The sequence below is a fragment of the Vanessa cardui genome, chromosome 27 (genome assembly GCF_905220365.1).
Source record: "Vanessa cardui chromosome 27, ilVanCard2.1, whole genome shotgun sequence".
Taxonomy (NCBI): domain Eukaryota; kingdom Metazoa; phylum Arthropoda; class Insecta; order Lepidoptera; family Nymphalidae; genus Vanessa; species Vanessa cardui.
Window position 1 is genome coordinate 3,358,754 of NC_061149.1, and position 16,635 is coordinate 3,375,388.

The window sequence follows — 16,635 nt, forward strand, 5'->3', positions numbered from 1 at the left end:
AAAATAAAACCGATTACTGCCGATTTACACGACCAATAGAAATAGCTCCCTATTGCGCCATTCGACGCTATTCGTCGCTATAGATTCACGCGTCAGAGAAAGCAAGTGCATGTAAATCGACGCGTCAAATTGACGAATATATTAGGTCATATAATATTACAAGTTATTCCGTTTGTGCAAAGATCATATTCGCATGAGAAATAAATATTGATAATTTGGGACAGCGTACTCAATTCGGATGTAATCGGTTTTACGAATTTTGCCGATGCGACATCGTAAGTTGTGTCGTACTATACTAACCTAACCTAACCCATGTGAGAGAGTAACCCTAGCCTCCGATACGGTGTTGTCATTTGTTTCTATATCACTTTATGATTATATATTATGAATACAGCAGGGTCTACTGAATTTACTTTATTATATATAATAATTATTGTAAGTAATTGATCAATAATTTGTAAAACTGTAATTGATATAATCTTATATGGCATAGCATTTAATACTGGCATGTAGCACAGTATATTTTAAAAATGATTGAGCTGTCATTAGAAAACAATTGGACGATAGCGGGGGATTGTAAAAAAGAGAGATTGGAGCATCATTGTAAAACATAATTTATGATTTGGCCATCTTGAACTACTGAAATTACCTGGTATGTAGCACACTATGGTATGTGCACCTGTGACCTCGGTATGCACACACAGCACAGAGTCCCACCATCAACAGCATGTATTGAATTATTTATTTAGGTTAATCAACAGCGTCATGAAAGCATTATAAAACATGATAATACTTTTCATCTCAGCCCGATAACATCAGTATCAATACCAAACAGACGTTTACGGAATCTCATCAATACAACGAAAATACTTAAAAAGATACTTCAACAATAATATTGAATTGTCATTGTGCTATTAAGAAATTGGACGATTCCTTTTTGTGGGAAAATTTTAGTGATGTGCATAATATTTATCGATATTATTTTTTAAGCCACTATCGATAACTTCGTTGATTAAGTAATATTATAAGTGTAAACAAGTGGAACAAAGGCACCCAGCTGTTGTGGCATATAATAACAACTCTCAATAATATATTATATCCTGATTTATTTACCTATACTTTATTATTTGTATAATGTATTATTTATAATTACGTTATTCGTCATGTTTATTAAATTAACAGTAATTTAACCTCACTAGTTCGTCAACTGATTTCCGACTATTTTATTAAATGAGATCGGACGCGCCAAAAGGGACGCCATTCTTTTTTTTCAAAATATACCTGTATAACGTTACGATGCACGAGTATATAAAATTGAGAGTGTGTTAAGTGTTTTATTTCTGAAAACCCACAAGTGTTAACATAAGCGTGTGGTATCATCCTAACTGACTGACCAGCTTTGAGTCACCATGCTGGACATATTATAGTGAATAGGTGCAGTCTCTTTTCCCCTTCGTAATCTGATGGGACAACAAATCCAACACAATGGGAAGGAGTCCAGTTGCAGTTACAAAGACTTTTACTTTTATACAATTCCAATTTGCGGACTATGGACTACTGAGAATTTATCTAATGAGGTTGAGGTTTTACGTAACGGATTCATTAATTAAATTATTTATAAAAACGAATGACAGGAATTGATTACAATTTCAAGGCCGTTATTGTTTTTTTAAATTACTCTGACCCCAATGTAAGTAGATGCGCTCGTGTTATGGAAATCGGAAGTAATAACGGTACCACAAATACCCAGACCCAAGACAACATAGAAAACTAATGGTAATCTAAATCGACTCGACCAGGAATCGAACCCGGGACCTCAGAGTGACGTACCCATGAAAACCGGTGTACACACCACTCGACCAAAGAGGTCGTCAATTTTCGCTAGAATGTATATTTCAAAACCTGGATAGAATTTATCATTTAGTTAATAGCATTCCCTTTCCCTCAGGTGAAGTAGGGGGTATGTAGGTCTTGCAAATGCTGAGGTACCGGGTCCAACTTACCAAGAAACCCAGCCATACCCACACCGTTTCTTCGGAAGGCATTACGGCCTCGCTCGTGCTTGCTGCAGTGAACCTCTGATGTTTGGCCCTTTCAGTTAATTAAATTTAGTCTAACCTTAGGAACAAAATACAAACGTTATCTTGTAAATTGATAAAACAGTCTTAAACCTAAGCAAATGGTGAGAAATTTTCTAATCAAATTTAAAATCTCGTGAACAAGACATACGTAAATAATGTCGAAATATCGAGCGCCACCGAATAAAAATAAAAATGCTAAATATCCCGTATTAAATACTAAATGTAGTAATAAAAAACACCATTTTAATTTAAAATATTATATTATTTGATTCAATGCATACATTTATGAAGAAGCATAAAAAATAAATAATTAAAACAAAGTATATCGATAAGAAGTCCCATCACTAAAGGGACGCCATTAGGCATGTTACGCTGTCAACTAGCATCAATCATAATCAACCTCTGTCCCGGTTTCGATATCCGCGTAAAAGAAAACTTACCCGCGACGATCAATCATTGTTCTGTTAAGATTATAGCGGGATAGACCAAATGAGAATGTGTGCTGGTGCCGATGGCTCAGTGGAGAAAACGATTAACCGATGATTGTGGGTTCAAAACCAGTCACTGAATTTTCATGTGTTTTATTTTTGTTCATAATTATATTTAAGCTCGATAAAGGAAAATGTCGTGAATATATATTTAACTTGGTGGTAGTGCTTTGCTGGGTAGGTACCTGATATATACTATCAGATATTCTATCGCAATGGTTGCCACTGCCACCCCATTATAGTTGTGTTCCGGTTTGAAGGGTGAGTGAGCCAGTATAACTAGGCACAAGGGGCTTTGTCTATGGTGTCTATGGAGGTGACATCAGATGGACCATACCTCTTCCGCTATCTATATCATAAAAAAATATGAAACCTAACAAAACTTCAATGAAATTATTCCATATGTGTATCCGTCAAGCCTCTTTGGAGCAGCATGGTGGAGTACACTTCAAATCTTAAAAGAGAGAGGAGGCCTCAGCCCAGCATTGGCACATTAACAGGCTATAACTGTTAGTCAAGATTGATTTGTTTACTTCTAACATAATGTTTTAAAAACCTATTTCTTACTTTTGTGTGTAAATAACTCATAACTCATTTATTATTTTTATTTTCAACCGACTTCCAAAAGGAGGAGGTTATCAATTCGTCTGTATTTTTTTTTTTTTTTTTTTTTTTTTTTTTTTTTATGTTTGTTACCTCATAACTTTTCACTGGGTGGACCGATTTTGATAAATTTTTTTTTGTTTGAAAGGTAGTGCTTCCCGTGGGGTCCCATTTTTTTTTTATTTTTTTCCGATGACGGTATCCATATGAAAACGACGTAAGTCTTAAATTTGCATTATGTATATGCGCGACAAATAGGTGAATAACTGAAAATCACGTTAACCAATTTTGATCATTCTTATTTAATTATAAAATATATACTTCAAGGGTAATTTGGTGAAAGTTTGGTAAGGTTCTGAGCACAGGATCCATGACAAAGTAACGGAACGGAAGGGAACGGAACAATTCTGAGGAGCACGTTAGCGATACTCGGTCGAATCTTTTATTTATAGGTTATTTGGATATTTGAGTCACCTTCCGTAATGTGGTTATGTTTATGTAATTATCATAGTCGAATATTATAATCAACTAGCTACCCACCCCGGCTTCGCACGGGTGCAAACCTGATACTAAATATACTACAGAATTTGTTTATTTACGACATCACATCGCAAACTTCTAAAATTATCAGTGTTTCTTTACTATATTGTTCATGTATTATATACACAAACCTTCCCTTTGAATCACACTATCTTTTAAAAAAAACCGCATCAAAATCCGTTGCGTAGATTTAAAGATATAGGGACAGCGAAAGCGACTTTGTTTTATACTATGTAGTGATGGAACTCCTATACGGCTCGCAGTTAGGGTGCGATATGGGGCAGAATTTCTTACTATCTTTAATCAAATTTTGTGTATGTGATGTGATGTCATATGATGTACGAAATATAGTTGGTCTTTTTCAAAGTTTTTTTGCTGAGTTCGATTACAGCTCTTTCGAGGGATCCTTGTAGTTTACGCCGCGTGACGTATTAAATCCGCATTTTCGAAAGTCTATTTTTGCTTTATTCGCAAGTTTCCTTTGAAATTGTCCTCGAAGTAGTTTCTGACTCATATAAACGGAACGCTTAATCTATCCATATTAAAAAAAATTAGTTAGTCAACATCAGCTTCACTTAAAATCAAAAAATAAATAAAAATTTTAACAAAAAGAAAAACCGACTTCAAACAAAACACTGTTTTAAAACAAATGAATATGCACGAAAAAGTAATAAAAATAATTGCGTATTCAACATATTTTTTAGAGTCTTCCTAAGTTAAATGAAATGAAAAATATTAGACTACTTAAAAGTCGATTAACGATTATATCATGTAGTTATAATTATTGTTATATTTGGAGTCGGTGTCAGCCAATAAAACCCTACAGTATATCTATCAAAAAACAATACGAGAATACTTTGACAAATATGTTTTTTACAAATTACCTTTTACACAATAATATACTGGATCAATCAAGGGGCTCGTATCGCTTCTTTCTTTTGATTGTTGGGGCAAGGGCACCGTGGCTGACACCGGCTCCAAATATACCAATAACTATAACTACATGATATAATCGTTAATCGACTTTTAAGTAGTCTAATATTTTTCATTTCATTTAACTTAGGAAGACTCTAAAAAATATGTTGAATACGCAATTATTTTTATTACTTTTTCGTGCATATTCATTTGTTTTAAAACAGTGTTTTGTTTGAAGTCGGTTTTTCTTTTTGTTAAAATTTTTATTTATAAAATCCTAATTAAAATAGATTGACAGTCATCATAAAAAAATCAATTAAATTGTCTTTATTCAAATATATTTGTTGCTTTGTTCAGTACTTAAAATGATATGCTAATAAAATATTGAACCTAATATTATAAATGCAAAAGTATCTCTGTCTGTCTGTTTGTTTCTCTTGTACTATTGGACGGAATTTAATTAAAATTAGGTATAGGCTATTTTTTTATACCTAGGACTAGTAATCAATGGATAAAGCATATGTATACATATAATAAAATTGGAGTGTCTGTTTGTAATATTAAAACAGCCCTTTTTTACTCAATGCGTATGTACGTAAACACGGTACATATAAAAAAAAATACATTTTTTGTCTATCTGTCTGTCTGTTTGTTCCGGCTAATCTCTGCAACGGCTGGACCGATTCTGACGGGACTTTCACTGGCAGATAACTGATATAATAAGGAGTAACTTAGGTTACAATAATATTTTTTTATTAAATGCAAACGCCTACAAGGTCGCGCGCACGGCTAGTTACTCATAAAAATACTTGTTTATTTGAACCGCTACATATGTAAAAAAATGTCTATGTATTTAATAATGTATTCTGCTGATGGTGACCACTTACCATAAGAAAGCTATGTGATCCAAGTTTGCTCAACAACAACAACAACAGCCTGTAAATTCCCACTGCTGGGCTAAAGGCCTCCTCTCCCTTTGAGGAGAAGGTTTGGAACATATTCCACCACGCTGTTCCAATGCGGGTTGGTGGAATACACATGTGGCAGAATTTCTACTAAATTTGTCACATGCAGGTTTCCTCACGATGTTTTCCTTCACCGCTGAGCACGAGATGAATTATAAAGACAAATTAAGCACATGAATCAGCGGTGCTTGCCTGGGTTTGAACCCGCAATCATCGGTTAAAATGCACGCGTTCTAACCACTTGGCCATCTCGACTCAAATATTGCAAATTATAAACATACATATATACAGCAAACAAAAATTGATTTACAGCTTCGAACAGCGAATCTGATTGGCTATTTTCGTAATGTTCTATTCAATCCATCGCAAATCCACCAATCAAAATAGTTTATTAAAAGTAAAAACAATTGTTTAAATTTAACACGCGTGTTGTATTGTTTGCTGGGACGACGGTGTGATTTGATTGCTGACCGCATTTACACCGAGCTAGTTATATTATGGATAAGGTAACAAGTGTTATAGCGCGTCAAGTGTAAGTTGGCGTGTGGCAAAAACATGTACTATTTTTTTATGTTCAAATATATCTTATTTGTTTTATTTACCCTTACTATGAAAACTTACCCAAAATCTATTAAAATGAGACGTAGAGAATTATTTTCTAGGGAGATATTGGTAAAATAAACAAAAAAGTGGTAAGACAAAGGGTGTAGCAGGTGCTGCCACAGGAACGCCAACTTATAATTGACAGTCTATAGTAGCCGTAGCCTTCACTATGGTGTTATGTCATTGCATTATATCATTCATTATATCACATTATTATTATTACATATTATAAATATAACAGGACCTATTACATTTACTCTATTATATACAATTATTATTGTAATTAATTGATCAATAATTTGCACAACTTTAATGAATATGAACTTTGACCTTTAAAATTAATTTTTAGGGGTTTATAATTATTCTTTCTGTTTGTATTGCCTGTATTGTATTTGTATAGTCTCAAAACATATTAGTCTATATTAGTTCTAGCTTAAGTTTTTAATATTATTCTTAATATTATTCTTTTTTAATATTATTATATCAACAGTGCCGTAAATGCTTGTAGTGGTGTGTCACACTGCACTGGTCCGTGTACTGTTATTACATAAGTATTTTTGTGAATATGCCGATGGTGTTTCAAATAAATAAATAAATATTATTTTATATGGAATAACATTCCATACTGGCATATAGCACTGCTTCTTACTTTGAAAATGATTTAGCTGTCATAAGAAAAACAATTGGATGATTGTCAAGCATTGTAAAAAAAGATATAAATTGTAAAATGTAATTGTAAAATGGATTCATGACTACATCACGAATTAATGAAATTACACAAGTGTTATTTAATAACATATACCCTAGCAGTTGCTTTGGCCATGTAAAAAGAGGGGGAAGGTCCTGAGAAGGTGGAAAACCTATCCTGTACAGTGTTTATGAAAAATTTTGTGTAATAGGGGGGAAAGGGGTGTCCTAAGATGGTACAGCCTATATCCTTTCTAGTATAATGTTTGTGATAAATTTATTTGGTGGTAGGAATAGTAACGCTTACCATATATTCAAGCTTTTCTATTTATATGTATCGGTTGGAAGGATATGTGAGCCAGTGTAACGATATGCACGAGGGATATAACATCTAAGTTTTCAAAGTCAGCCTTTTGGCAAAGTAAGGAATGGTTGGAAAAAGGAATGTAAAAGGTTATTTTTTATGGTGCTAAATTTTTTTGACATTCTTGACGACGCGACGATACCACAAACACCCAGACCCAAAACAACAAAGATAAGTAATGAAAATTTTCAACATTGACTCGGTTGGGAATCGAACCCAGAGTGGTGTACCCATAAAACCGCTGTACTACACACTGTACGAATTTTTTTTTCATTTTTAATTTAATATGTTTTATTTTAATATTTGGCATATCCAAAGTTTCCTTCGCCATTTATTTTAAGTGAAAGAAAATAACAAACAGTGCAAAAGTCACAAATTTATTTATAAAGTCCGCGCGATTATAATACATTGTTTAAATGTTAAAAGCGCAACAGAAGTAGTGCCTCGTAAAATATTTTAGTGTTGTATCGACTCTACTTACCGTCACGAGTGATGGTGACCATCAAAAAAATAGGACATGTTTACAAATGTTCAAAAACAAAATCAAAATATACTTTATTCTAGTAGACTTTTACAAGCACTTGAATCGTCATTTAACAATTAATTGAAGCTACCACCGGTTTCTAATGTAGATTCTACCGAGAAGAAACGGCAAGAAACTCACCGTTCCATTCAACTTTTTTACTTCATACAAATGTACAGTTCATTTGGTTTTACCATTTCGTATATTGTAGAATTATCTACTTTGAAATTATACATGTGTGTCTGCTTCCATCATGTCTAAACTACTGACCCGACTTTGATGATGTTTATTTCGAAGCGAACTTACACGGGAAAAACCGCGTGCGAAAACTGTATATTATAAATCCGGTGTTACAGTACATATATATATTGTGTATATTTATTTAGTGTATTAAATCAATATATTTAAATTGTAAAATATCTTCAATAATTGAATTAAATAATATGTAGGTTTTATTTAAATGATTTAAGATACCATAAACAAATCTTTACAATTTTTAATTATCCTTATATTGTATTATATACTAAGTCTTTATTTATAAGAAAAAAATGTATTATAACAAACAACTATAAATAAATCAAATACTATTTAAAATCTGCTTAAATATTTTTGATCTCAAAATAAATATTTCTAAACAAATTAAAATTTATAATCTGAATAATAACTCAATTTTAATATAAATTCAATTAAAAAAATATAAAATATATTAAGAATAAATTTTGTTATAAAAACTCTTTTAAAGATTTGCATAGTCACCCCGTACTGGTCACACCTTAAACTTTAAAATAGAATTTCACAATTGGCAACAACAGCAATTGTATTCGCCCATTCAAGTGTCTGTAAACAACATTTAACAACAAAAATTTTCATATTTTGCAACATAAAATTTATGACCGCATATAACAGTGACAGCTTCTTAGTACCAATTGTCCCAGGTTCGATGTACCGGTTGTATTTTTATTGTTGATGGTTATTTTTTTATCGTTCACACGGAAAAAATAACTAGGTTTCGTTTCGGTTATTTTTTTATATATAAACTTTAATATTTTTTTTTATCAAAATCGTAATTATCATTACATAGTATAAAGTAAAGAATAAGATCTAAGCATAAATAGTATCTGTTATACCGTAATAGTATAACAGATACTATTTATGCTTAGATCTTTTTACGCAACGGATTTGGATGCGGTTTTTTTAATAGATAGAGTGATTTCAGAGGAAGTTTTTGTTTATAATACATGGACAATATAGTAAAGAAACACTGATCATTTTAGAAGTTTCTAATGTGATGTCTGTTGATGTATATTAAGTATTAGTATTACACCCGTCCGAAGCCCGGGCGGGTCACTAGTTTTGTATATAGTCACTTATCAAGGTGAAAATTAATTAAAAACCTTACCATTCAAATTGAGATTTTTTATTTTTTGATTGAATTGAGGGCGACTATCGTAACATATGTCTAAATTAGTTACTTTAATATAATGATTTTATAAATATATATTGTATGTCATCAAACAATACAGATAGAAATATTATTACAATAAACATAGCTATGATGATATTCGAAGCCCACTGCGGACTCATTGTGGTTTTCCTTACAATTAATATCCCTCCTTTTCTCTTTCTGTTCGTACTTTAGAACTAATTTCCTGAAGACACCAGAGAAGCAAGGAACTTTTGAACATCTCCGCGAGTTTATTAGTTTATTTTTACCTTTTATTTTCATATTTCAGGAAGCAGTTTAATTTATATTTTGTATTTCAATTTTATTTATTTCTGAATTGTGTAAAGGCTTCTAGCATATAACATGTTTTTTAACTACTAGAATTTGGTTTTAAAAATCTTAAATTCTTTTCACGTGGCGACTCTTTGCTATTTCAACTGGGTAGGTACCACCGATCGTTTGAACAAGTACGGTAGGTACCATATATTAAAGACGTGTGTTAGGTACTACCAACGGCCTTAAGAAATATGGCAGTTACCATCCACCGCTTAAACACATATGTGACATTGAGAGGGTATAACTATTTAAAAAGAATATGCTGGCTAGCTGCAATGCTAAATTTTATTAGGTATTCATTTTTATGGCTAAGAAAGTCAGCGTAACCACAGGCACAAGGGACATAACATCACAAATTTCAATACCAATGTTGATAGCACAATTGTAACGTAAGAAATAATTGGAATTTCTGATGGCGTAAATGTCTTTCGGCAGTGGTGACCACTTACCATTAGGCCCATTCATCCACCATCTATCTATACTTAATTACTTATAATATTAAAGGATAATACGCTCAACTTATATTAAACTAGTTGTCTAGTTTTTGCCCGCGGTTTCGTTCGCTATTTCTTCCTTTCTTGGAGTATATATTTGTCCTACCACTTTTAATCGTTTCAGCGGTTTCTTAATGAAAGAGTGTCAGACAGACAGACAGAATTACTTTCGCATTTATAAGATCTAGGTCTTCTCAGGTCAGGGTGTTTCCTTATCCAAACCGGTGGTAGTGTTTGAATTGACTATCAATAAGTAATTGTAATATATATTTATAATAGCCCGTCTGGGTACCACCCACTCATCAGTTATTCTTCCGTCAAATAACAGTACTCAGCATTGTTGTGTTCCGATCTGATGGGTGAGTGAGCCAGTGTAACTACAGGCACATGGGACATAACATCTTAGTTCCCAAGGTTGGTGGGACATTGACGATGTAAAGAATAGTTAATATTTCTTACAACGTCATTGTCTATGGGTGATGGTGACCACTTACCATCAGGCCCATATGCTCGTCCTCCAACCTATACCATAAAAAATATCTTCAATATTGAATAAAGCATTTGTAGTTTGAATTTGAACCACCAGACCCCCGCCCTATCCTGACGCAGATGAAGACTAATAACCCCCTAAAAACTTCTGAATCTTTAAACCTTGGAATCCAAAGTCCACCGGTCTGGAATGTTCGACACAATATAGTTGAAATTGAACGTATTATTTATACTACTAATTATGCTCTAAGGTGTTAATCTCGGTGGGTGCGGTTACAATAGCCCAAGGTCAGAATCGAACCTACTACTTTCACATCGGACACCGTATATTGAACTTGATTCTTATCTTACTAACATCGGGGTCGGTTATGTTTTGCATAATCACCTGAATGTCTCGTGGATGCCTTAGTTTAGTGAAATAAACAAATAATAATAAATAAATATGAGACAACATCACATACATTACTCTGATCCCAATGTAAGTAGCTAAAGCACTTGTGTAATGGAAAATCAGAAGCAACGACGGTACCACAAGCACCCAGACCCAAGACAACATAGAAAACTAATGATAATCTACATTGACTTGGCCGGAAGTCGAACCCAGGACCTCGGAGTGGCATACCCAAGACCTCGCTGTTCCAATGCGGGTTGATGGAGTATTCATGTGTCAGCATTTCAATGAAATTAGACACATACAGGTTTCCTCACGATGTTTTCCTTGAATTAAGAAAGAGATGAATTATAAACACAAATTAGGCACATGAATATTCACTGGTGCTTGCCTAGGTTTAAACCCGTAATCATTGGTTAAGATGTACGCGTTTTAACTACTAGGCCATCTCAGTGTCCAGCTTAGATGACCATAAATAAGGTCATCTAGTTAAACATAAAAAACATTTATAGCTTTTCTGATCAAATTTCAGTCATGTCTGCATGTCTACAGAAATGATTGTTGTTGGTTGTATTGGTCCACAAAACCATAAGGTAGTAACCTCTAGTTTCCGTTTGCATACGGTACAGAGAACGCTTTTGGGCAATGGTATACGCATATATAATAAGATACAGGGTAATATAATCAATTTAATGTTTATTAAATTTAAAAACTTTATTTAGACTAAATTAATATATAAATCTTATTACTCGTTAAAAATACTTTTTAAAAGCCACCGCTAGATTAAGGCTCGGGTGCCATCAATATTATTGTTAAAAAATAGCACCATAGGACACTAATTAGTGTAAAAAACACCATTATTTATTTGAAAAGAGCAACTATGCGAGTTTCTTACCGGTTCTTCTCGCTGGAGGCTGCTTTCTGACTTACTTACTAACTTACTCGACCATGGAAGTCTTCAGATATGTAATATATTGTGGTATATTTATTTGATAATTAAACGTATATTTACTGAAAATGCTTGACAAAATAAAACCAGAATTCCGGAGCGAACCAGATATAACCAGATATGATGAAACTTTAATTACTTCATTGGAATAATTACATGCTTACAAGTAATAATTATCACAATTGGAGCAGAAAAGTTCCAACTGAGTAAATAATAAACGTTATTAAGATTTAAAATGGCAAGTTAATATTGGAACATTGGTTTACCATGGTCATTGTCGTGATGATATAAAAATCAACAACTTGATTTTTAAATTCTATTATTCTTTATTAGGTTACGGGTTCAATTTCATTTCTGACTTCTATAGAATAGTCTTATTCCTAATTTTTACCTATTTTGGACATTTAATCGCGAAGTCAAAGACATTTTCTGTCTGTGGTCAAAAACATTTGTGAAAACATAATATAGAGAAAAATATTATTTTGATAAGCCGATATGGTCTTGTTGTTAAAAGGTGTGCATCTTAACCGATGATTGCGTGTTCAAACCCAGATAACCAGTGAATATTCATATTCTGAATTTGTGTTTATAATTCATCTCGTGCTCGGCGGTGAAGGAAAACATCGTAAGGAAACGTACATGTGTCTAATTTTAATCAAAATCAGCGATGTTTAACCAACCCGCATTGATGCAGCGTGGTGGAATATGCTCCAAACCTTTTCCTCGAATGGAGAAGAGGGCTAAGTCCAGAATTGGGAAATTTACGGGGTGTTAATGTGGACGTTGAAAATTATTTTGATACATTTAAACTTTGAACATAGAAATTGATATAAAATGAGTCGGATACTATAGTTTTACATTTTATTTATTTATTTAAAATGCTTTATTGCACAGCACATGGAAAAAAAGGGGAAATATAAAACATAAAATAAGTACATGGTGCGCAAAGGCGGTCTTATCGCTTATAGCGATCTCTCACAGACAACCTTTGGTGATAGGAGCTTAACTATTTTAATATTAATTCATGGTCATCCTAGTGTAAAATTCTAGCCGTAGAGCTGAAAGAAATTCTTTCATAAGCAACAACATTAATTGTTGTACAGTACACAACTTAGATGTGGCATCGGCAAATTCAATAAAACCGATTACAGCCGATTTACACAACCAATAGAAATAGCTCCCTGTCGCGCCATTCGACGCTATTCGTCGCGTCAGTTCAACCTGAGAAAGAAAATGCATGTAAATCGACGTATCAAATTGACGAGTATATTAGGTCATATGATATTACAATTACGTTTGTGTAAAGATCATATTCACATAAGATATAAATATTGATAATTTGGGATAGCGTACTCAATTCGGATGCGATCGGTTTTACGAATTTTGCCGATGCTACGTCTAAGTTGTGTCCTAATGTAGTTCCTTTATGTCACTTCTTAAAATAAAACAGATAAGGCCTTTGTACAAGAAATACTATTAAAAGAAGGAGGTCAAACTACAAAAATTAAGCCTTATTCTGTCTATATTTGACGACCTCCGTGGTCGAGTGGTGTGTAAACCGGGTTCTCATGGGTACCCCACTCCGAGGTCCCGGGTTCGATTCCCGGTCGAGTCGATGTAGATCACCATTAGTTTTCTATGTTGTCTTGGGTCTGGGTGTTTGTGGTACCGTCGTTACTCGTGATTTTCCATAACACAAGTGCTTAGCTACTTACATTGGAATTAGAGTAATGTATGTGATGTTGTCTCATATATTATTAATATACTCTGTACTTGACGTAAATATGGTGGAGAATAGTAACTACTGAGTTTCTTACAGTTTCTTAACGGATCTATTTTCCGAACTGGTGGTTTACATTTAATTCAAAAAAGAGCTTTTAATAACTCACTCGAATAAACGATAAGGTTACGACTTCGGTTTTCATTAGTGTATTTTTTGAGAAAAATCTCGAAACTCACTCCAGAATATAATTGAAATGTGATAACTTTTAAAAGGTTTTTATTTTAAGGACACAGAATTCACACTTGCAATATCAAGAAAGTTTTAATTCGAAGCGACGCTGCGAAGCGCCGCTATATCATATATCATATCATAGTATAAAAAAGTCGCTTACCGCTGTCTGTCCCTATGTATGCTTAGATCTTTGAAATTACGCAATGGATTTTGATGTGGTTTTTGTAATAGATAGAGCGATTCGAGAAGGTTTTTGAAGGACAATATAGTAAAGAAACACTGATAATTTTAGAAGTTTCTAATGTGATGTCGTTAATAAACAAATTCTGTAGTATGTTTTAGTATTACATACGTGTGAAGCCCGGGCTGGTCGCTAGTATGCAATAGTATATGCAAAAACCTTTTTAAAAACGCACTGTTTCTTGCAATATAAGTTTTATGCATATAAGCTTAGTAATTTTCAATTAGGCATTACAAAAAAGGTACGTTATTTATTTGTATAGATAAAAGAAAAACATAAATATTATATTATAAACTATTGATATTTATATGTTGTCATGTGTCAGGCAAAGAAGTAGTCTTCGTCCTTCCTTGGAATTCAAATTTGCGTTATACCAAATTCAGTTTGATCGTGTAAGAGTGATAGTACTGACAGAGTTACTTTCACATTTATAATATAAATATAGATTGTGATTTCCAAGTTACTACCCTGTTTTGAACAACAGCAGCCTGTAAATTCCCACTGCTGGACTAAAGGCCTCCTCTCCCTTTGAGGAGAAGGTTTGGAACATATTCCACGCTGTTCGAATGCAGGTTGGTGGAATGCAAATGTGGCAGAATTTCTATGAAATTTGTCACATGCAGGTTTCCTCACAATGTTTTCCTTCACCACCGAGCACGAGATGAATTATAAAGACAAATTAAGCACACGAAACAGCGGTGCGTGCCTGGGTTTGAGCCCGCAATCATCAGTTATGATGCATGCCTTTTAACCACTGGGCCATCTCGACTCTGTTTTGTTTTGAACAAACGAGCGATATTAATATCGTAAAATAGTTTTTTGATGTTCCCATTACCACCAATAGATGGCGTTAGTTGCATATAAGAACACAATACAAGATATTCTGTCAAACTTAATACTTAAATAGTTTTAGTACTAACCGCGATAGTTCCGTGGATAGAATTTAACTATACATAGCGGCTTCAAAATTAGCACTACTAATCTTGAGATGTTTTTTTTTTTAATTAATCTCGTTCTTGGTTACGAATCATCGTTTAGGTATTTTATGTCTGATGAAATAATATCAGACGTATAACTGAAGGTCAAGAGAGAAGGTCTTTGCTGTATAAAAGGACTTCTGTTTTTTTATGATATTGGTAGGCAAACAAACACATTTGCTTGTCCGCTGATGATCCTTTGGCAATCTGTAAGTAGTCACCACTCCATACACAACGCCGTTGAAAGAAATATTAACAATTCCTTACATCGTGAATGTGCTACCAACTTCAAATATTCTTCTTTCAAACAGCAGTACTTTGTTATATTGTGTCCAGTTCGATCGGTGAGCCAGTGTAAAAGACACAAGGGACATAACATCTTAGTTACCAAAGCTGGTGCAAGTAAGGAATGGTAAAATAATTAAATGCTTATATCTATGGAGGGTAATTAATTAGGAATATTTGTTAAGGTTCTGTGGTTGGTGACCACTTACCACCAAGTGGCCTTATTGCACTTGCGTCAATAAATATCTTTAAAAAAAATCGCCTGCGGTTTCGCTTTTTAGGGGTTGTCTGTGCTAGGCAAATCAAATCAAATCAAAATAAACTTTATTCAAGTAGGCTTTTACAAGCACTTTTGAATCGTCATTTTACAATTAAGTGAAGATACCACCGGTAAGAAAAGTGGATTCTACCGAGAAGAACCAGCAAGAAACTCAGTAGTTACTCTTTTTCAACATTTAAACAATGGTTAAATAAAATTATTTAAATTAATATATCCTGCTTGGAAGTCATCAGGTATTAAGTCCACGCTTTTTTATCATCTATAAAATCTTGTATCGAATAATATGCCTTTTCTACCAATGTATTTTTTATAAACGATTGGAATTTACGAAACGGCAAACAGTAAAAATGTCTAAAATAAAGCCTATGTCCCTTAGTTCAAATTTGCTTCATATAAAATGTCATCAAATTCGGTTTTGTAGTTAAAGGGCAACGAACAGTCAGACAGTTACTTTCAAACTTACAATATCAGTATAGAAGTATAGATTACTTGTCAAAAAATAAAACAAGCGAATCCTTTGAAAATCACCGTTAGAGAAAGCTCTTTCTCTAAAAAGGGTTCGTCATAAACAGCCAAATATTTTGGTATGGGACCTCTTTTGTTTTTGCATTACTCATAATGTAAATAACTCTTTTTACAATGCAGGTGTAATTATTTGTTTAAATAAAACATGTTATTTAAAAAGCCGTTAAAAAGGTATAAGGTTTGAATCATCAGGCATTCCAACAGTACTTTGGATTTTAGAGAGGAACAAGAAATAACTCAAAAGTAATTAATAAATAATCTTAAGAGATCTGTCTTGGGATACCAGTTGGGACAGAAGTTGCTTCCAATATATACAAATTAAATAACATACATATAGATATAAATTTTGTTTGACAATAATAAAATGATAATGGCAAAATATTAATTATTCCAATAAATCTGGGGAACTGAGATGTTGCGTCTCTTGTGTCTGTTACACTGGCTCACTAACCCTTCAACCGGAACACAACAATAATAAGTATTGCTGTTTAGTGGTAGTAT